This window comes from Balaenoptera ricei, chromosome 1, assembly GCF_028023285.1.
Source record: "Balaenoptera ricei isolate mBalRic1 chromosome 1, mBalRic1.hap2, whole genome shotgun sequence".
Lineage (NCBI taxonomy): Eukaryota > Metazoa > Chordata > Mammalia > Artiodactyla > Balaenopteridae > Balaenoptera > Balaenoptera ricei.
This window is the reverse complement of record NC_082639.1, coordinates 122,740,091-122,764,685: the sequence shown is the minus strand read 5'-3', so window position 1 is coordinate 122,764,685 and position 24,595 is coordinate 122,740,091.

The following is a 24,595-nucleotide window of genomic DNA, read 5'->3' as shown; positions in this document are numbered from 1 at the left end:
GCCACTCTAATCTGCAACCTAAAAGCACAACTTGCAGCAAGGTTCTGTTGCCCTAGCGAGCAGAGTTGGCAACATAGAAATGCTGCCACCCTAAGGCCGTTTCCCCAAACAGCAGCTTTAAATCTACTGCTAATGGTCACTAATATTCACAAGGACTGCAGGGCTGTAAATGACTCATGCTCTCAAAAAATGTCCTGGGGTAGGGAATGGCCAAAAAAATCCAACCGTGGCAGTTTTTTCAAGAAGGCAGTTTGAAGTTGTAAGTTTAGCTCAATCTTAAAAATACATGAAAAGGACATTGATAAACGCAAAAGATCAGGAACTATTAGACGCATGGAAATCCAATCTACACAAAGGTATCACCTCACACCAGTCAGAATGACCATCAGCAAAAAGTCAACACACAATAGATGTTGAAGAAGTTGTGGAGAATAGCGTAACCTCTCGGTCTAACTGGAATGTAAACTGGTAACAGCCAATAATAGGAACAGAATGGCAGTGCGTTTCAAGGTAAAAATTGAGTTACCATATGATCCGGAAGGCCCACTATTGGGCCTGTCACCTGTGAAAGCCAGAATCAACAAGACACGGGATGGAAAATCGTGTATTGCAGCAGTATTTACAATAGCCAAGACATGGAAGCAACAAAAATGTCCATCATCAGATGAATGGACGAAAAAGTGGTCCATGTACACAATGCAATATTAGACACAGAAAAGAATGAAACAATGCCGTCTGCAGCACCATAGATGAGGCTACAGATAATCACACAACTTGAAGTAAGTCAGAAAGCGAGAGACACGTATCCTATGATATCACGTAGAGGTGTTATCTCAAGATTGATATGAAGGGACCTGTTTCCACAGAGAAGGACACTCACGTGTTCAGAAAACAAGCTTGTCGTTAACCAAAAGGAAAGGTGTGAGGAATGTATAACGGAGGATTTTGGGTTCAACAGACATATGCTAATACTTATAAAATATATAATCATCAAAGACATACCGAATACCCAGAGAGGTCTACACAGCATTCTGTAATAACCTATATGGAAGAGGATCCAAACATGAAAAGATATATGTATCAATGAAAGAGATTCTGTACACCTACAACCAACACAACATTACAATCAAATTTGCTCTGAGAAAAATGAAAATTAAACTAAGAATACCAACAGCAAATAAGTACACATAGTTTTTAGAGGTTTCTCCTGGCACATTCCACTCTACTTTACAACCTAGAAACAGGACTTCCAGGAAGGCTCTGTTGCCCTAGTAACCAGAGTTGGGAATATAGAAATGCTGCCTCCTTGTGGCCGTTTCCTGCAACAACAGCTTTAAACCCAGAGCTAATGGTCATGTAATATCCCCAATTCATACAGGGCTGTAAATGACACCTGCCCTCAAAAAATGTCCTGGTGCAGGTAATGGCCACAGGAATTCAGAACACGGCACATTTTTCAAGGAAACAATTTGAAGAGGTAAGTTCCTCCGTTTAACTTAAAAATAAAAAAAGAAAACGGACGTAGATAAAAGCTCAATATCAGGAATTATTAGACGCATGCAAATCCAAACTATAAAAAGGTATCACCACACAACACTCAAAATGCCATTAGTAAAAAGTCTACAAACAATAAATGCTGAAGGGGTTTTAGAGATCTGTGTACCCTCTAGTTGCTGGTGGGATGTAAACTGGTAACAGCCAGTAGTGAGGACAGAATGGAGGTGCGTTGAAAGGTAAAAATTGAACAACCATATGATCTAGTAGGCCCACTGCTGGGCCCACCCCTGAGAAGACCAGAATCCAAAAGACACAGGCTGGCAACCCTGCACTGCACCAATATTTAGCATAGCCAAGACTTGGAAGTAACCAAAACGTCCATCCACAGATGAATGCACAAAGAAGAAGTGGTCCGTGTACACAATGGAATATTCGCCATGGAAAAGGATGAAACACTGCTCTTTGCAGCACCATAGATGAGCCTAGAGATAATCACAGAACATGAGGTAAGTCGGAAAGCAGACGACAAATAACCTGTCATATGACTCCTAGGTGTTATCTAACACACTGACACGTATGAACATATTTCCACAGAGACAGACTCTCACAGACTTAGAAAACAAACTATGGTTATCTAAAAGGAAAGGTGGGAGGAATGGATACATAAACATTAGGGTTACCATACGTATACAAATACATATTAAACACAGGTATCAAAAAGACCGACCATATACCAAGGGAGGTCTACTGAACGCTCTGTAATAATTTACACGGGGGCTTGCCTAGCGGCACCGTGGTTAAGAATCCGCCTGCCAATACCGGGGAGACAGGTTCAATCCCTGGCTCGGGAAGATCCCACATGCTGCAGAGCAACTCAGCCCGTGCACCACAACTAATGAGCCTACGCTCTGGAGCCCATCAGCCATAACTACTGAGCCCATGCACCACAACTACTGAAGCCCGCATGCGTAGAGCCCGTGCTCCGCAACAAGAGAAGCCAGTGCAGTGAGAAGCCCATGCACCGCAACGGAGAGTAGCCCATGCTAACTGCAACTGGAGAAAGCCCACAGGCAGCAAGGGAGATCTAACTTAGCCAAAAATAAATAAATAAAAAACGTAAATTTATTAAAAAAAATAATAGTAATTTACATGGGAAGAGGATCTGGACATGAATAGATATATATAATGTTCAATTGAACCTGATTGTGTACACCCAGAACAAACACTATTCTACTCATTACCCCAATTTAAATAATTAAAACCATGAACAACAATTAATGAGACATAAAGTTATTGGGGTTTTCCCTGGCACATCCCAGTCTAATTTACAACCTAGGAACACAACTTTCAGGAAGGCTCTGCTACCCTAGTAACCAGATTTGGGAATGGAGACATGCTGCCGCCTTGTGGCCGTTTCCCACAACAGCAGCTTTAAACACAGGGCTAACGGTCACTTGAGATTCACAGTAATTGTAGGGCTGTAAATGACACGTGTCCTCAAAAAATGTCCTGGGGTAGGTAATGGCCAAAAAAGTTCACAGCACGGAAAATTTTTCCAGAAAACAGTTTCAAGAGGTAAGTGTTACTCACTCTGTTATTTTACAAAAAGAAGAACATGGATAAAAGCTCAATATCAGGAATTATTGGTTGGATGTAAATCCAAACTACAAAAAGATTTCACCACCCAATATTCAAAATGCCATCCGTAAAAAGTCTACAAACAACGAATGCTGACGGGTTAGTGGAGAGATGTATACCCCCTATGCTGTTGGATGGATGTAAACTGGTAACAGCTAATCATGAGAACAGAATGGAGCTGCGTTTAAAAGGTAAAAATTGAGCTACCATATGATGCGGCCGAACCCCTAATGGGCCTATACCCTAAGAAGACCAGAATCGGAAAGGCACAGACAGGCAAACATGCACTGCAGCAATATTTACAATAGCCAAGACATGCAAACAAACAAATTGTCCATCAACAGATAAATGGACAAAGAAGAAGTGGTATACGTACCGAATGGAATAGTAGCCTCGGGAAAAAAATGAACAATGCCGTTGTCGGGACTACAGATGAGCCTAGAAATAATCATATTACATTAAGTAAGTCAAAAGGGAATGACAAATATCCTATGATATCATTTATACATGCTATCCTAAGATGGCTACCAATGAACATATTTCCACAGAAAAAGACACTCACAGACTTATGAAACAAACTAATGGTTAACCAAAATGAAAGGTGGGAGGATGGATAAATTAGGATTATGGGGGTTGCATACATATACTAATGTATGTTAAATGTATATAAACATATAACGTATAAACTATATGAATTATATAATCACCAATACATATAAAATGTATAATGACAAAACGCCTATCAAATACCAAGGGAGGTCTACTCAACATTCTGTAATACCATACATGGTAACAGGATCCGAAGATGAACAGACATATGTATGAATCATTAAGCAGATTCTGTACAGCCAGACAAACAAAACACTCTAGTCAAGTATACTCCGATAAGAAATAGAAATTAAATTAAAAAAACAAACATAAGTAATGAGACATAAACTTCTGGGGGTTTGTCCCAATACATTCCACTCTAATTTACAACCGCGGAACACGACGTCCAGGAAGACTCTGTTGCCCTAGTAACAAGAGTTGAGAACGTAATAATGCTGCCGCCATGTGGCTGTTTCCCACAACAGCAGCTTTAAACCCAGTGCTAATGGTCGCTTAATAGTCACAAGGACTGCAGGGCTGTAAATGACACCTGCCCTCAAAAAATGCCCTGCGGTAGGGAATAGGTAAGAAAATTCAACACATGACAAATTTTTCAAGAAGTCAATATGAAGAGGGAAGTTGTACTCACTCTTTAAAAAAAAAAGGAAAAGAAAAAAAGGACATGCCTAAAGTTCAGTATAAGGAATTATTAGCCACATGCAAATCCAACCTCCAGAAAGGTTTCAACTCACACCAGTCAAATGACCATCAGCAAAAAGTCTACAAACTATAAATGTTGAAGGGGTTTTACAGAACTGTGTACCTTCTAGCTGCTGGTGGGATGTAAAGTGGTAACAGCACTAACGAAAACTGAATGGAGCTGCTTTAAATGGTAAAAATTGAGCTACCATATGATGCAGCAGGGCACCTTTTGGGCCTATAACCTAAGACCACCAGAATCGGAAAGACAGAGGCAGGCAAATGTGCACTGCAGCAATATTGGAATAGCCAAGACATGGAAGCACAAAAAAGGTCCATAAACAGATGAATGGACAAAGAAGAAGTGGTATATGTACAGAATGGAATATTAGTGACGAAAAAAAATAAAAGAATGGCATATGCAGCACCACAGTTCAGACTAGAGAGAATCACACAACGTGAAATAAGTCAGGATGCGAAAGACAAATGTTCTATGATATCACTTATGTTATCTGAAAATTGATAAAAATGAACATATTTCCATAGAGAAAGACAATCTCAGATTGAGAAGACAAACTTATGGTTAAGCCAAAGAAAAGGTGTGAGGAATGGATAAATTAGGATATTGGGGTTAACACCCATATACTAATACATATAAAATATATAATCCCCAAAGACCTATGGAATACCAAGAGTGGTCTACTCAACACTCTGTAATAACCTACATGGAAAAGGACCCAAAGATCAATAGATATATGTATATGTGTAAATGGACAAGATTCTGTACACCTAGAACAAAAGACATTTTTCAATCAAATTTGCTCTGATAAAAACTACAACTTAAAGACACAAACAAGAATTAAGGAGGCTAAAACTTATGGGGGTTTGTCCTGGCACATGCCACTCTAATCTGCAACCTAAAAGCACAACTTGCAGCAAGGTTCTGTTGCCCTAGCGAGCAGAGTTGGCAACGTAGAAATGCTGCCACCCTAAGGCCGTTTCCCCAAACAGCAGCTTTAAATCTACTGCTAATGGTCACTAATATTCACAAGGACTGCAGGGCTGTAAATGACTCATGCTCTCAAAAAATGTCCTGGGGTAGGGAATGGCCAAAAAAATCCAACCGTGGCAGTTTTTTCAAGAAGGCAGTTTGAAGTTGTAAGTTTAGCTCAATCTTAAAAATACATGAAAAGGACATTGATAAACGCAAAAGATCAGGAACTATTAGACGCATGGAAATCCAATCTACACAAAGGTATCACCTCACACCAGTCAGAATGACCATCAGCAAAAAGTCAACACACAATAGATGTTGAAGAAGTTGTGGAGAATAGCGTAACCTCTCGGTCTAACTGGAATGTAAACTGGTAACAGCCAATAATAGGAACAGAATGGCAGTGCGTTTCAAGGTAAAAATTGAGTTACCATATGATCCGGAAGGCCCACTATTGGGCCTGTCACCTGTGAAAGCCAGAATCAACAAGACACGGGATGGAAAATCGTGTATTGCAGCAGTATTTACAATAGCCAAGACATGGAAGCAACAAAAATGTCCATCATCAGATGAATGGACGAAAAAGTGGTCCATGTACACAATGCAATATTAGACACAGAAAAGAATGAAACAATGCCGTCTGCAGCACCATAGATGAGGCTACAGATAATCACACAACTTGAAGTAAGTCAGAAAGCGAGAGACACGTATCCTATGATATCACGTAGAGGTGTTATCTCAAGATTGATATGAAGGGACCTGTTTCCACAGAGAAGGACACTCACGTGTTCAGAAAACAAGCTTGTCGTTAACCAAAAGGAAAGGTGTGAGGAATGTATAACGGAGGATTTTGGGTTCAACAGACATATGCTAATACTTATAAAATATATAATCATCAAAGACATACCGAATACCCAGAGAGGTCTACACAGCATTCTGTAATAACCTATATGGAAGAGGATCCAAACATGAAAAGATATATGTATCAATGAAAGAGATTCTGTACACCTACAACCAACACAACATTACAATCAAATTTGCTCTGAGAAAAATGAAAATTAAACTAAGAATACCAACAGCAAATAAGTACACATAGTTTTTAGAGGTTTCTCCTGGCACATTCCACTCTACTTTACAACCTAGAAACAGGACTTCCAGGAAGGCTCTGTTGCCCTAGTAACCAGAGTTGGGAATATAGAAATGCTGCCTCCTTGTGGCCGTTTCCTGCAACAACAGCTTTAAACCCAGAGCTAATGGTCATGTAATATCCCCAATTCATACAGGGCTGTAAATGACACCTGCCCTCAAAAAATGTCCTGGTGCAGGTAATGGCCACAGGAATTCAGAACACGGCACATTTTTCAAGGAAACAATTTGAAGAGGTAAGTTCCTCCGTTTAACTTAAAAATAAAAAAAGAAAACGGACGTAGATAAAAGCTCAATATCAGGAATTATTAGACACATGCAAATCCAAACTATAAAAAGGTATCACCACACAACACTCAAAATGCCATTAGTAAAAAGTCTACAAACAATAAATGCTGAAGGGGTTTTAGAGATCTGTGTACCCTCTAGTTGCTGGTGGGATGTAAACTGGTAACAGCCAGTAGTGAGGACAGAATGGAGGTGCGTTGAAAGGTAAAAATTGAACAACCATATGATCTAGTAGGCCCACTGCTGGGCCTAACCCCTGAGAAGACCAGAATCCAAAAGACACAGGCTGGCAACCCTGCACTGCACCAATATTTAGCATAGCCAAGACTTGGAAGTAACCAAAACGTCCATCCACAGATGAATGCACAAAGAAGAAGTGGTCCGTGTACACAATGGAATATTCGCCATGGAAAAGGATGAAACACTGCTCTTTGCAGCACCATAGATGAGCCTAGAGATAATCACAGAACATGAGGTAAGTCGGAAAGCAGACGACAAATAACCTGTCATATGACTCCTAGGTGTTATCTAACACACTGACACGTATGAACATATTTCCACAGAGACAGACTCTCACAGACTTAGAAAACAAACTATGGTTATCTAAAAGGAAAGGTGGGAGGAATGGATACATAAACATTAGGGTTACCATACGTATACAAATACATATTAAACACAGGTATCAAAAAGACCGACCATATACCAAGGGAGGTCTACTGAACGCTCTGTAATAATTTACACGGGGGCTTGCCTAGCGGCACCGTGGTTAAGAATCCGCCTGCCAATACCGGGGAGACAGGTTCAATCCCTGGCTCGGGAAGATCCCACATGCTGCAGAGCAACTCAGCCCGTGCACCACAACTAATGAGCCTACGCTCTGGAGCCCATCAGCCATAACTACTGAGCCCATGCACCACAACTACTGAAGCCCGCATGCGTAGAGCCCGTGCTCCGCAACAAGAGAAGCCAGTGCAGTGAGAAGCCCATGCACCGCAACGGAGAGTAGCCCATGCTAACTGCAACTGGAGAAAGCCCACAGGCAGCAAGGGAGATCTAACTTAGCCAAAAATAAATAAATAAAAAACGTAAATTTATTAAAAAAAATAATAGTAATTTACATGGGAAGAGGATCTGGACATGAATAGATATATATAATGTTCAATTGAACCTGATTGTGTACACCCAGAACAAACACTATTCTACTCATTACCCCAATTTAAATAATTAAAACCATGAACAACAATTAATGAGACATAAAGTTATTGGGGTTTTCCCTGGCACATCCCAGTCTAATTTACAACCTAGGAACACAACTTTCAGGAAGGCTCTGCTACCCTAGTAACCAGATTTGGGAATGGAGACATGCTGCCGCCTTGTGGCCGTTTCCCACAACAGCAGCTTTAAACACAGGGCTAACGGTCACTTGAGATTCACAGTAATTGTAGGGCTGTAAATGACACGTGTCCTCAAAAAATGTCCTGGGGTAGGTAATGGCCAAAAAAGTTCACAGCACGGAAAATTTTTCCAGAAAACAGTTTCAAGAGGTAAGTGTTACTCACTCTGTTATTTTACAAAAAGAAGAACATGGATAAAAGCTCAATATCAGGAATTATTGGTTGGATGTAAATCCAAACTACAAAAAGATTTCACCACCCAATATTCAAAATGCCATCCGTAAAAAGTCTACAAACAACGAATGCTGACGGGTTAGTGGAGAGATGTATACCCCCTATGCTGTTGGATGGATGTAAACTGGTAACAGCTAATCATGAGAACAGAATGGAGCTGCGTTTAAAAGGTAAAAATTGAGCTACCATATGATGCGGCCGAACCCCTAATGGGCCTATACCCTAAGAAGACCAGAATCGGAAAGGCACAGACAGGCAAACATGCACTGCAGCAATATTTACAATAGCCAAGACATGCAAACAAACAAATTGTCCATCAACAGATAAATGGACAAAGAAGAAGTGGTATACGTACCGAATGGAATAGTAGCCTCGGGAAAAAAATGAACAATGCCGTTGTCGGGACTACAGATGAGCCTAGAAATAATCATATTACATTAAGTAAGTCAAAAGGGAATGACAAATATCCTATGATATCATTTATACATGCTATCCTAAGATGGCTACCAATGAACATATTTCCACAGAAAAAGACACTCACAGACTTATGAAACAAACTAATGGTTAACCAAAATGAAAGGTGGGAGGATGGATAAATTAGGATTATGGGGGTTGCATACATATACTAATGTATGTTAAATGTATATAAACATATAACGTATAAACTATATGAATTATATAATCACCAATACATATAAAATATATAATGACAAAACGCCTATCAAATACCAAGGGAGGTCTACTCAACATTCTGTAATACCATACATGGTAACAGGATCCGAAGATGAACAGACATATGTATGAATCATTAAGCAGATTCTGTACAGCCAGACAAACAAAACACTCTAGTCAAGTATACTCCGATAAGAAATAGAAATTAAATTAAAAAAACAAACATAAGTAATGAGACATAAACTTCTGGGGGTTTGTCCCAATACATTCCACTCTAATTTACAACCGCGGAACACGACGTCCAGGAAGACTCTGTTGCCCTAGTAACAAGAGTTGAGAACGTAATAATGCTGCCGCCATGTGGCTGTTTCCCACAACAGCAGCTTTAAACCCAGTGCTAATGGTCGCTTAATAGTCACAAGGACTGCAGGGCTGTAAATGACACCTGCCCTCAAAAAATGCCCTGCGGTAGGGAATAGGTAAGAAAATTCAACACATGACAAATTTTTCAAGAAGTCAATATGAAGAGGGAAGTTGTACTCACTCTTTAAAAAAAAAAGGAAAAGAAAAAAAGGACATGCCTAAAGTTCAGTATAAGGAATTATTAGCCACATGCAAATCCAACCTCCAGAAAGGTTTCAACTCACACCAGTCAAATGACCATCAGCAAAAAGTCTACAAACTATAAATGTTGAAGGGGTTTTACAGAACTGTGTACCTTCTAGCTGCTGGTGGGATGTAAAGTGGTAACAGCACTAACGAAAACTGAATGGAGCTGCTTTAAATGGTAAAAATTGAGCTACCATATGATGCAGCAGGGCACCTTTTGGGCCTATAACCTAAGACCACCAGAATCGGAAAGACAGAGGCAGGCAAATGTGCACTGCAGCAATATTGGAATAGCCAAGACATGGAAGCACAAAAAAGGTCCATAAACAGATGAATGGACAAAGAAGAAGTGGTATATGTACAGAATGGAATATTAGTGACGAAAAAAAATAAAAGAATGGCATATGCAGCACCACAGTTCAGACTAGAGAGAATCACACAACGTGAAATAAGTCAGGATGCGAAAGACAAATGTTCTATGATATCACTTATGTTATCTGAAAATTGATAAAAATGAACATATTTCCATAGAGAAAGACAATCTCAGATTGAGAAGACAAACTTATGGTTAAGCCAAAGAAAAGGTGTGAGGAATGGATAAATTAGGATATTGGGGTTAACACCCATATACTAATACATATAAAATATATAATCCCCAAAGACCTATGGAATACCAAGAGTGGTCTACTCAACACTCTGTAATAACCTACATGGAAAAGGACCCAAAGATCAATAGATATATGTATATGTGTAAATGGACAAGATTCTGTACACCTAGAACAAAAGACATTTTTCAATCAAATTTGCTCTGATAAAAACTACAACTTAAAGACACAAACAAGAATTAAGGAGGCTAAAACTTATGGGGGTTTGTCCTGGCACATTCCACTCTAATCTGCAACCTAAAAGCACAACTTGCAGCAAGGTTCTGTTGCCCTAGCGAGCAGAGTTGGCAACGTAGAAATGCTGCCACCCTAAGGCCGTTTCCTCAAACAGCAGCTTTAAATCTACTGCTAATGGTCACTAATATTCACAAGGACTGCAGGGCTGTAAATGACTCATGCTCTCAAAAAATGTCCTGGGGTAGGGAATGGCCAAAAAAATCCAACCGTGGCAGTTTTTTCAAGAAGGCAGTTTGAAGTTGTAAGTTTAGCTCAATCTTAAAAATACATGAAAAGGACATTGATAAACACAAAAGATCAGGAACTATTAGACGCATGGAAATCCAATCTACACAAAGGTATCACCTCACACCAGTCAGAATGACCATCAGCAAAAAGTCAACACACAATAGATGTTGAAGAAGTTGTGGAGAATAGCGTAACCTCTCGGTCTAACTGGGATGTAAACTGGTAACAGCCAATAATAGGAACAGAATGGCAGTGCGTTTCAAGGTAAAAATTGAGTTACCATATGATCCGGAAGGCCCACTATTGGGCCTGTCACCTGTGAAAGCCAGAATCAACAAGACACGGGATGGAAAATCGTGTATTGCAGCAGTATTTACAATAGCCAAGACATGGAAGCAACAAAAATGTCCATCATCAGATGAATGGACGAAAAAGTGGTCCATGTACACAATGCAATATTAGACACAGAAAAGAATGAAACAATGCCGTCTGCAGCACCATAGATGAGGCTACAGATAATCACACAACTTGAAGTAAGTCAGAAAGCGAGAGACACGTATCCTATGATATCACGTAGAGGTGTTATCTCAAGATTGATATGAAGGGACCTGTTTCCACAGAGAAGGACACTCACGTGTTCAGAAAACAAGCTTGTCGTTAACCAAAAGGAAAGGTGTGAGGAATGTATAACGGAGGATTTTGGGTTCAACAGACATATGCTAATACTTATAAAATATATAATCATCAAAGACATACCGAATACCCAGAGAGGTCTACACAGCATTCTGTAATAACCTATATGGAAGAGGATCCAAACATGAAAAGATATATGTATCAATGAAAGAGATTCTGTACACCTACAACCAACACAACATTGCAATCAAATTTGCTCTGAGAAAAATGAAAATTAAACTAAGAATACCAACAGCAAATAAGTACACATAGTTTTTGGAGGTTTCTCCTGGCACATTCCACTCTACTTTACAACCTAGAAACAGGACTTCCAGGAAGGCTCTGTTGCCCTAGTAACCAGAGTTGGGAATATAGAAATGCTGCCTCCTTGTGGCCGTTTCCTGCAACAACAGCTTTAAACCCAGAGCTAATGGTCATGTAATATCCCCAATTCATACAGGGCTGTAAATGACACCTGCCCTCAAAAAATGTCCTGGTGCAGGTAATGGCCACAGGAATTCAGAACACGGCACATTTTTCAAGGAAACAATTTGAAGAGGTAAGTTCCTCCGTTTAACTTAAAAAAAAAAAAAGAAAACGGACGTAGATAAAAGCTCAATATCAGGAATTATTAGACGCATGCAAATCCAAACTATAAAAAGGTATCACCACACAACACTCAAAATGCCATTAGTAAAAAGTCTACAAACAATAAATGCTGAAGGGGTTTTAGAGATCTGTGTACCCTCTAGTTGCTGGTGGGATGTAAACTGGTAACAGCCAGTAGTGAGGACAGAATGGAGGTGCGTTGAAAGGTAAAAATTGAACAACCATATGATCTAGTAGGCCCACTGCTGGGCCTAACCCCTGAGAAGACCAGAATCCAAAAGACACAGGCTGGCAACCCTGCACTGCACCAATATTTAGCATAGCCAAGACTTGGAAGTAACCAAAACGTCCATCCACAGATGAATGCACAAAGAAGAAGTGGTCCGTGTACACAATGGAATATTCGCCATGGAAAAGGATGAAACACTGCTCTTTGCAGCACCATAGATGAGCCTAGAGATAATCACAGAACATGAGGTAAGTCGGAAAGCAGACGACAAATAACCTGTCATATGACTCCTAGGTGTTATCTAACACACTGACACGTATGAACATATTTCCACAGAGACAGACTCTCACAGACTTAGAAAACAAACTATGGTTATCTAAAAGGAAAGGTGGGAGGAATGGATACATAAACATTAGGGTTACCATACGTATACAAATACATATTAAACACAGGTATCAAAAAGACCGACCATATACCAAGGGAGGTCTACTGAACGCTCTGTAATAATTTACACGGGGGCTTGCCTAGCGGCACCGTGGTTAAGAATCCGCCTGCCAATACCGGGGAGACAGGTTCAATCCCTGGCTCGGGAAGATCCCACATGCTGCAGAGCAACTCAGCCCGTGCACCACAACTAATGAGCCTACGCTCTGGAGCCCATCAGCCATAACTACTGAGCCCATGCACCACAACTACTGAAGCCCGCATGCGTAGAGCCCGTGCTCCGCAACAAGAGAAGCCAGTGCAGTGAGAAGCCCATGCACCGCAACGGAGAGTAGCCCATGCTAACTGCAACTGGAGAAAGCCCACAGGCAGCAAGGGAGATCTAACTTAGCCAAAAATAAATAAATAAAAAACGTAAATTTATTAAAAAAAAAATAGTAATTTACATGGGAAGAGGATCTGGACATGAATAGATATATATAATGTTCAATTGAACCTGATTGTGTACACCCAGAACAAACACTATTCTACTCATTACCCCAATTTAAATAATTAAAACCATGAACAACAATTAATGAGACATAAAGTTATTGGGGTTTTCCCTGGCACATCCCAGTCTAATTTACAACCTAGGAACACAACTTTCAGGAAGGCTCTGCTACCCTAGTAACCAGATTTGGGAATGGAGACATGCTGCCGCCTTGTGGCCGTTTCCCACAACAGCAGCTTTAAACACAGGGCTAACGGTCACTTGAGATTCACAGTAATTGTAGGGCTGTAAATGACACGTGTCCTCAAAAAATGTCCTGGGGTAGGTAATGGCCAAAAAAGTTCACAGCACGGAAAATTTTTCCAGAAAACAGTTTCAAGAGGTAAGTGTTACTCACTCTGTTATTTTACAAAAAGAAGAACATGGATAAAAGCTCAATATCAGGAATTATTGGTTGGATGTAAATCCAAACTACAAAAAGATTTCACCACCCAATATTCAAAATGCCATCCGTAAAAAGTCTACAAACAACGAATGCTGACGGGTTAGTGGAGAGATGTATACCCCCTATGCTGTTGGATGGATGTAAACTGGTAACAGCTAATCATGAGAACAGAATGGAGCTGCGTTTAAAAGGTAAAAATTGAGCTACCATATGATGCGGCCGAACCCCTAATGGGCCTATACCCTAAGAAGACCAGAATCGGAAAGGCACAGACAGGCAAACATGCACTGCAGCAATATTTACAATAGCCAAGACATGCAAACAAACAAATTGTCCATCAACAGATAAATGGACAAAGAAGAAGTGGTATACGTACCGAATGGAATAGTAGCCTCGGGAAAAAAATGAACAATGCCGTTGTCGGGACTACAGATGAGCCTAGAAATAATCATATTACATTAAGTAAGTCAAAAGGGAATGACAAATATCCTATGATATCATTTATACATGCTATCCTAAGATGGCTACCAATGAACATATTTCCACAGAAAAAGACACTCACAGACTTATGAAACAAACTAATGGTTAACCAAAATGAAAGGTGGGAGGATGGATAAATTAGGATTATGGGGGTTGCATACATATACTAATGTATGTTAAATGTATATAAACATATAACGTATAAACTATATGAATTATATAATCACCAATACATATAAAATATATAATGACAAAACGCCTATCAAATACCAAGGGAGGTCTACTCAACATTCTGTAATACCATACATGGTAACAGGATCCGAAGATGAACAGACATATGTATGAATCATTAAGCAGATTCTGTACAGCCAGACAAACAAAACACTCTAGTCAAGTATACTCCGATAAGAAATAGAAATTAAATTAAAAAAACAAACATAAGTAATGAGACATAAACTTCTGGGGGTTTGTCCCAATACATTCCACTCTAATTTACAACCGCGGAACACGACGTCCAGGAAGACTCTGTTGCCCTAGTAACAAGAGTTGAGAACGTAATAATGCTGCCGCCATGTGGCTGTTTCCCACAACAGCAGCTTTAAACCCAGTGCTAATGGTCGCTTAATAGTCACAAGGACTGCAGGGCTGTAAATGACACCTGCCCTCAAAAAATGCCCTGCGGTAGGGAATAGGTAAGAAAATTCAACACATGACAAATTTTTCAAGAAGTCAATATGAAGAGGGAAGTTGTACTCACTCTTTAAAAAAAAAAGGAAAAGAAAAAAAGGACATGCCTAAAGTTCAGTATAAGGAATTATTAGCCACATGCAAATCCAACCTCCAGAAAGGTTTCAACTCACACCAGTCAAATGACCATCAGCAAAAAGTCTACAAACTATAAATGTTGAAGGGGTTTTACAGAACTGTGTACCTTCTAGCTGCTGGTGGGATGTAAAGTGGTAACAGCACTAACGAAAACTGAATGGAGCTGCTTTAAATGGTAAAAATTGAGCTACCATATGATGCAGCAGGGCACCTTTTGGGCCTATAACCTAAGACCACCAGAATCGGAAAGACAGAGGCAGGCAAATGTGCACTGCAGCAATATTGGAATAGCCAAGACATGGAAGCACAAAAAAGGTCCATAAACAGATGAATGGACAAAGAAGAAGTGGTATATGTACAGAATGGAATATTAGTGACGAAAAAAAATAAAAGAATGGCATATGCAGCACCACAGTTCAGACTAGAGAGAATCACACAACGTGAAATAAGTCAGGATGCGAAAGACAAATGTTCTATGATATCACTTATGTTATCTGAAAATTGATAAAAATGAACATATTTCCATAGAGAAAGACAATCTCAGATTGAGAAGACAAACTTATGGTTAAGCCAAAGAAAAGGTGTGAGGAATGGATAAATTAGGATATTGGGGTTAACACCCATATACTAATACATATAAAATATATAATCCCCAAAGACCTATGGAATACCAAGAGTGGTCTACTCAACACTCTGTAATAACCTACATGGAAAAGGACCCAAAGATCAATAGATATATGTATATGTGTAAATGGACAAGATTCTGTACACCTAGAACAAAAGACATTTTTCAATCAAATTTGCTCTGATAAAAACTACAACTTAAAGACACAAACAAGAATTAAGGAGGCTAAAACTTATGGGGGTTTGTCCTGGCACATTCCACTCTAATCTGCAACCTAAAAGCACAACTTGCAGCAAGGTTCTGTTGCCCTAGCGAGCAGAGTTGGCAACGTAGAAATGCTGCCACCCTAAGGCCGTTTCCTCAAACAGCAGCTTTAAATCTACTGCTAATGGTCACTAATATTCACAAGGACTGCAGGGCTGTAAATGACTCATGCTCTCAAAAAATGTCCTGGGGTAGGGAATGGCCAAAAAAATCCAACCGTGGCAGTTTTTTCAAGAAGGCAGTTTGAAGTTGTAAGTTTAGCTCAATCTTAAAAATACATGAAAAGGACATTGATAAACACAAAAGATCAGGAACTATTAGACGCATGGAAATCCAATCTACACAAAGGTATCACCTCACACCAGTCAGAATGACCATCAGCAAAAAGTCAACACACAATAGATGTTGAAGAAGTTGTGGAGAATAGCGTAACCTCTCGGTCTAACTGGGATGTAAACTGGTAACAGCCAATAATAGGAACAGAATGGCAGTGCGTTTCAAGGTAAAAATTGAGTTACCATATGATCCGGAAGGCCCACTATTGGGCCTGTCACCTGTGAAAGCCAGAATCAACAAGACACGGGATGGAAAATCGTGTATTGCAGCAGTATTTACAATAGCCAAGACATGGAAGCAACAAAAATGTCCATCATCAGATGAATGGACGAAAAAGTGGTCCATGTACACAATGCAATATTAGACACAGAAAAGAATGAAACAATGCCGTCTGCAGCACCATAGATGAGGCTACAGATAATCACACAACTTGAAGTAAGTCAGAAAGCGAGAGACACGTATCCTATGATATCACGTAGAGGTGTTATCTCAAGATTGATATGAAGGGACCTGTTTCCACAGAGAAGGACACTCACGTGTTCAGAAAACAAGCTTGTCGTTAACCAAAAGGAAAGGTGTGAGGAATGTATAACGGAGGATTTTGGGTTCAACAGACATATGCTAATACTTATAAAATATATAATCATCAAAGACATACCGAATACCCAGAGAGGTCTACACAGCATTCTGTAATAACCTATATGGAAGAGGATCCAAACATGAAAAGATATATGTATCAATGAAAGAGATTCTGTACACCTACAACCAACACAACATTGCAATCAAATTTGCTCTGAGAAAAATGAAAATTAAACTAAGAATACCAACAGCAAATAAGTACACATAGTTTTTGGAGGTTTCTCCTGGCACATTCCACTCTACTTTACAACCTAGAAACAGGACTTCCAGGAAGGCTCTGTTGCCCTAGTAACCAGAGTTGGGAATATAGAAATGCTGCCTCCTTGTGGCCGTTTCCTGCAACAACAGCTTTAAACCCAGAGCTAATGGTCATGTAATATCCCCAATTCATACAGGGCTGTAAATGACACCTGCCCTCAAAAAATGTCCTGGTGCAGGTAATGGCCACAGGAATTCAGAACACGGCACATTTTTCAAGGAAACAATTTGAAGAGGTAAGTTCCTCCGTTTAACTTAAAAAAAAAAAAAGAAAACGGACGTAGATAAAAGCTCAATATCAGGAATTATTAGACGCATGCAAATCCAAACTATAAAAAGGTATCACCACACAACACTCAAAATGCCATTAGTAAAAAGTCTACAAACAATAAATGCTGAAGGGGTTTTAGAGATCTGTGTACCCTCTAGTTGCTGGTGGGATGTAAACTGGTAACAGCCAGTAGTGAGGACAGAATGGAGGTGCGTTGAAAGGTAAAAATTGAACAACCATATGATCTAGTAGGCCCACTGCTGGGCCTAACCCCTGAGAAGACCAGAATCCAAAAGACACAGGCTGGCAACCCTGCACTGCACCAATATTTAGCATAGCCAAGACTTGGAAGTAACCAAAACGTCCATCCACAGATGAATGCACAAAGAAGAAGTGGTCCGTGTACACAATGGAATATTCGCCATGGAAAAGGATGAAACACTGCTCTTTGCAGCACCATAGATGAGCCTAGAGATAATCACAGAACATGAGGTAAGTCGGAAAGCAGACGACAAATAACCTGTCATATGACTCCTAGGTGTTATCTAACACACTGACACGTATGAACATATTTCCACAGAGACAGACTCTCACAGACTTAGAAAACAAACTATGGTTATCTAAAAGGAAAGGTGGGAGGAATGGATACATAAACATTAGGGTTACCATACGTATACAAATACATATTAAACACAGGTATCAAAAAGACCGACCATATACCAAGGGAGGTCTACTGAACGCTCTGTAATAATTTACACGGGGGCTTGCCTAGCGGCACCGTGGTTAAGAATCCGCCTGCCAATACCGGGGAGACAGGTTCAATCCCTGGCTCGGGAAGATCCCACATGCTGCAGAGCAACTCAGCCCGTGCACCACAACTAATGAGCCTACGCTCTGGAGCCCATCAGCCATAACTACTGAGCCCATGCACCACAACTACTGAAGCCCGCATGCGTAGAGCCCGTGCTCCGCAACAAGAGAAGCCAGTGCAGTGAGAAGCCCATGCACCGCAACGGAGAGTAGCCCATGCTAACTGCAACTGGAGAAAGCCCACAGGCAGCAAGGGAGATCTAACTTAGCCAAAAATAAATAAATAAAAAACGTAAATTTATTAAAAAAAATAATAGTAATTTACATGGGAAGAGGATCTGGACATGAATAGATATATATAATGTTCAATTGAACCTGATTGTGTACACCCAGAACAAACACTATTCTACTCATTACCCCAATTTAAATAATTAAAACCATGAACAACAATTAATGAGACATAAAGTTATTGGGGTTTTCCCTGGCACATCCCAGTCTAATTTACAACCTAGGAACACAACTTTCAGGAAGGCTCTGCTACCCTAGTAACCAGATTTGGGAATGGAGACATGCTGCCGCCTTGTGGCCGTTTCCCACAACAGCAGCTTTAAACACAGGGCTAACGGTCACTTGAGATTCACAGTAATTGTAGGGCTGTAAATGACACGTGTCCTCAAAAAATGTCCTGGGGTAGGTAATGGCCAAAAAAGTTCACAGCACGGAAAATTTTTCCAGAAAACAGTTTCAAGAGGTAAGTGTTACTCACTCTGTTATTTTACAAAAAGAAGAACATGGATAAAAGCTCAATATCAGGAATTATTGGTTGGATGTAAATCCAAACTACAAAAAGATTTCACCACCCAATATTCAAAATGCCATCCGTAAAAAGTCTACAAACAACGAATGCTGACGGGTTAGTGGAGAGATGTATACCCCCTATGCTGTTGGATGGATGTAAACTGGTAACAGCTAATCATGAGAACAGAATGGAGCTGCGTTTAAAAGGTAAAAATTGAGCTACCATATGATGCGGCCGAACCCCTAATGGGCCTATACCCTAAGAAGACCAGAATCGGAAAGGCACAGACAGGCAAACATGCACTGCAGCAATATTTACAATAGCCAAGACATGCAAACAAACAAATTGTCCATCAACAGATAAATGGACAAAGAAGAAGTGGTATACGTACCGAATGGAATAGTAGCCTCGGGAAAAAAATGAACAATGCCGTTGTCGGGACTACAGATGAGCCTAGAAATAATCATATTACATTAAGTAAGTCAAAAGGGAATGACAAATATCCTATGATATCATTTATACATGCTATCCTAAGATGGCTACCAATGAACATATTTCCACAGAAAAAGACACTCACAGACTTATGAAACAAACTAATGGTTAACCAAAATGAAAGGTGGGAGGATGGATAAATTAGGATTATGGGGGTTGCATACATATACTAATGTATGTTAAATGTATATAAACATATAACGTATAAACTATATGAATTATATAATCACCAATACATATAAAATATATAATGACAAAACGCCTATCAAATACCAAGGGAGGTCTACTCAACATTCTGTAATACCATACATGGTAACAGGATCCGAAGATGAACAGACATATGTATGAATCATTAAGCAGATTCTGTACAGCCAGACAAACAAAACACTCTAGTCAAGTATACTCCGATAAGAAATAGAAATTAAATTAAAAAAACAAACATAAGTAATGAGACATAAACTTCTGGGGGTTTGTCCCAATACATTCCACTCTAATTTACAACCGCGGAACACGACGTCCAGGAAGACTCTGTTGCCCTAGTAACAAGAGTTGAGAACGTAATAATGCTGCCGCCATGTGGCTGTTTCCCACAACAGCAGCTTTAAACCCAGTGCTAATGGTCGCTTAATAGTCACAAGGACTGCAGGGCTGTAAATGACACCTGCCCTCAAAAAATGCCCTGCGGTAGGGAATAGGTAAGAAAATTCAACACATGACAAATTTTTCAAGAAGTCAATATGAAGAGGGAAGTTGTACTCACTCTTTAAAAAAAAAAGGAAAAGAAAAAAAGGACATGCCTAAAGTTCAGTATAAGGAATTATTAGCCACATGCAAATCCAACCTCCAGAAAGGTTTCAACTCACACCAGTCAAATGACCATCAGCAAAAAGTCTACAAACTATAAATGTTGAAGGGGTTTTACAGAACTGTGTACCTTCTAGCTGCTGGTGGGATGTAAAGTGGTAACAGCACTAACGAAAACTGAATGGAGCTGCTTTAAATGGTAAAAATTGAGCTACCATATGATGCAGCAGGGCACCTTTTGGGCCTATAACCTAAGACCACCAGAATCGGAAAGACAGAGGCAGGCAAATGTACACTGCAGCAATATTGGAATAGCCAAGACATGGAAGCACAAAAAAGGTCCATAAACAGATGAATGGACAAAGAAGAAGTGGTATATGTACAGAATGGAATATTAGTGACGAAAAAAAATAAAAGAATGGCATATGCAGCACCACAGTTCAGACTAGAGAGAATCACACAACGTGAAATAAGTCAGGATGCGAAAGACAAATGTTCTATGATATCACTTATGTTATCTGAAAATTGATAAAAATGAACATATTTCCATAGAGAAAGACAATCTCAGATTGAGAAGACAAACTTATGGTTAAGCCAAAGAAAAGGTGTGAGGAATGGATAAATTAGGATATTGGGGTTAACACCCATATACTAATACATATAAAATATATAATCCCCAAAGACCTATGGAATACCAAGAGTGGTCTACTCAACACTCCGTAATAACCTACATGGAAAAGGACCCAAAGATCAATAGATATATGTATATGTGTAAATGGACAAGATTCTGTACACCTAGAACAAAAGACATTTTTCAATCAAATTTGCTCTGATAAAAACTACAACTTAAAGACACAAACAAGAATTAAGGAGGCTAAAACTTATGGGGGTTTGTCCTGGCACATGCCACTCTAATCTGCAACCTAAAAGCACAACTTGCAGCAAGGTTCTGTTGCCCTAGCGAGCAGAGTTGGCAACGTAGAAATGCTGCCACCCTAAGGCCGTTTCCCCAAACAGCAGCTTTAAATCTACTGCTAATGGTCACTAATATTCACAAGGACTGCAGGGCTGTAAATGACTCATGCTCTCAAAAAATGTCCTGGGGTAGGGAATGGCCAAAAAAATCCAACCGTGGCAGTTTTTTCAAGAAGGCAGTTTGAAGTTGTAAGTTTAGCTCAATCTTAAAAATACATGAAAAGGACATTGATAAACGCAAAAGATCAGGAACTATTAGACGCATGGAAATCCAATCTACACAAAGGTATCACCTCACACCAGTCAGAATGACCATCAGCAAAAAGTCAACACACAATAGATGTTGAAGAAGTTGTGGAGAATAGCGTAACCTCTCGGTCTAAGTGGGATGTAAACTGGTAACAGCCAATAATAGGAACAGAATGGCAGTGCGTTTCAAGGTAAAAATTGAGTTACCATATGATCCGGAAGGCCCACTATTGGGCCTGTCACCTGTGAAAGCCAGAATCAACAAGACACGGGATGGAAAATCGTGTATTGCAGCAGTATTTACAATAGCCAAGACATGGAAGCAACAAAAATGTCCATCATCAGATGAATGGACGAAAAAGTGGTCCATGTACACAATGCAATATTAGACACAGAAAAGAATGAAACAATGCCGTCTGCAGCACCATAGATGAGGCTACAGATAATCACACAACTTGAAGTAAGTCAGAAAGCGAGAGACACGTATCCTATGATATCACGTAGAGGTGTTATCTCAAGATTGATATGAAGGGACCTGTTTCCACAGAGAAGGACACTCACGTGTTCAGAAAACAAGCTTGTCGTTAACCAAAAGGAAAGGTGTGAGGAATGTATAACGGAGGATTTTGGGTTCAACAGACATATGCTAATACTTATAAAATATATAATCATCAAAGACATACCGAATACCCAGAGAGGTCTACACAGCATTCTGTAATAACCTATATGGAAGAGGATCCAAACATGAAAAGATATATGTATCAATGAAAGAGATTCTGTACACCTACAACCAACACAACATTACAATCAAATTTGCTCTGAGAAAAATGAAAATTAAACTAAGAATACCAACAGCAAATAAGTACACATAGTTTTTAGAGGTTTCTCCTGGCACATTCCACTCTACTTTACAACCTAGAAACAGGACTTCCAGGAAGGCTCTGTTGCCCTAGTAACCAGAGTTGGGAATATAGAAATGCTGCCTCCTTGTGGCCGTTTCCTGCAACAACAGCTTTAAACCCAGAGCTAATGGTCATGTAATATCCCCAATTCATACAGGGCTGTAAATGACACCTGCCCTCAAAAAATGTCCTGGTGCAGGTAATGGCCACAGGAATTCAGAACACGGCACATTTTTCAAGGAAACAATTTGAAGAGGTAAGTTCCTCCGTTTAACTTAAAAATAAAAAAAGAAAACGGACGTAGATAAAAGCTCAATATCAGGAATTATTAGACACATGCAAATCCAAACTATAAAAAGGTATCACCACACAACACTCAAAATGCCATTAGTAAAAAGTCTACAAACAATAAATGCTGAAGGGGTTTTAGAGATCTGTGTACCCTCTAGTTGCTGGTGGGATGTAAACTGGTAACAGCCAGTAGTGAGGACAGAATGGAGGTGCGTTGAAAGGTAAAAATTGAACAACCATATGATCTAGTAGGCCCACTGCTGGGCCTAACCCCTGAGAAGACCAGAATCCAAAAGACACAGGCTGGCAACCCTGCACTGCACCAATATTTAGCATAGCCAAGACTTGGAAGTAACCAAAACGTCCATCCACAGATGAATGCACAAAGAAGAAGTGGTCCGTGTACACAATGGAATATTCGCCATGGAAAAGGATGAAACACTGCTCTTTGCAGCACCATAGATGAGCCTAGAGATAATCACAGAACATGAGGTAAGTCGGAAAGCAGACGACAAATAACCTGTCATATGACTCCTAGGTGTTATCTAACACACTGACACGTATGAACATATTTCCACAGAGACAGACTCTCACAGACTTAGAAAACAAACTATGGTTATCTAAAAGGAAAGGTGGGAGGAATGGATACATAAACATTAGGGTTACCATACGTATACAAATACATATTAAACACAGGTATCAAAAAGACCGACCATATACCAAGGGAGGTCTACTGAACGCTCTGTAATAATTTACACGGGGGCTTGCCTAGCGGCACCGTGGTTAAGAATCCGCCTGCCAATACCGGGGAGACAGGTTCAATCCCTGGCTCGGGAAGATCCCACATGCTGCAGAGCAACTCAGCCCGTGCACCACAACTAATGAGCCTACGCTCTGGAGCCCATCAGCCATAACTACTGAGCCCATGCACCACAACTACTGAAGCCCGCATGCGTAGAGCCCGTGCTCCGCAACAAGAGAAGCCAGTGCAGTGAGAAGCCCATGCACCGCAACGGAGAGTAGCCCATGCTAACTGCAACTGGAGAAAGCCCACAGGCAGCAAGGGAGATCTAACTTAGCCAAAAATAAATAAATAAAAAACGTAAATTTATTAAAAAAAATAATAGTAATTTACATGGGAAGAGGATCTGGACATGAATAGATATATATAATGTTCAATTGAACCTGATTGTGTACACCCAGAACAAACACTATTCTACTCATTACCCCAATTTAAATAATTAAAACCATGAACAACAATTAATGAGACATAAAGTTATTGGGGTTTTCCCTGGCACATCCCAGTCTAATTTACAACCTAGGAACACAACTTTCAGGAAGGCTCTGCTACCCTAGTAACCAGATTTGGGAATGGAGACATGCTGCCGCCTTGTGGCCGTTTCCCACAACAGCAGCTTTAAACACAGGGCTAACGGTCACTTGAGATTCACAGTAATTGTAGGGCTGTAAATGACACGTGTCCTCAAAAAATGTCCTGGGGTAGGTAATGGCCAAAAAAGTTCACAGCACGGAAAATTTTTCCAGAAAACAGTTTCAAGAGGTAAGTGTTACTCACTCTGTTATTTTACAAAAAGAAGAACATGGATAAAAGCTCAATATCAGGAATTATTGGTTGGATGTAAATCCAAACTACAAAAAGATTTCACCACCCAATATTCAAAATGCCATCCGTAAAAAGTCTACAAACAACGAATGCTGACGGGTTAGTGGAGAGATGTATACCCCCTATGCTGTTGGATGGATGTAAACTGGTAACAGCTAATCATGAGAACAGAA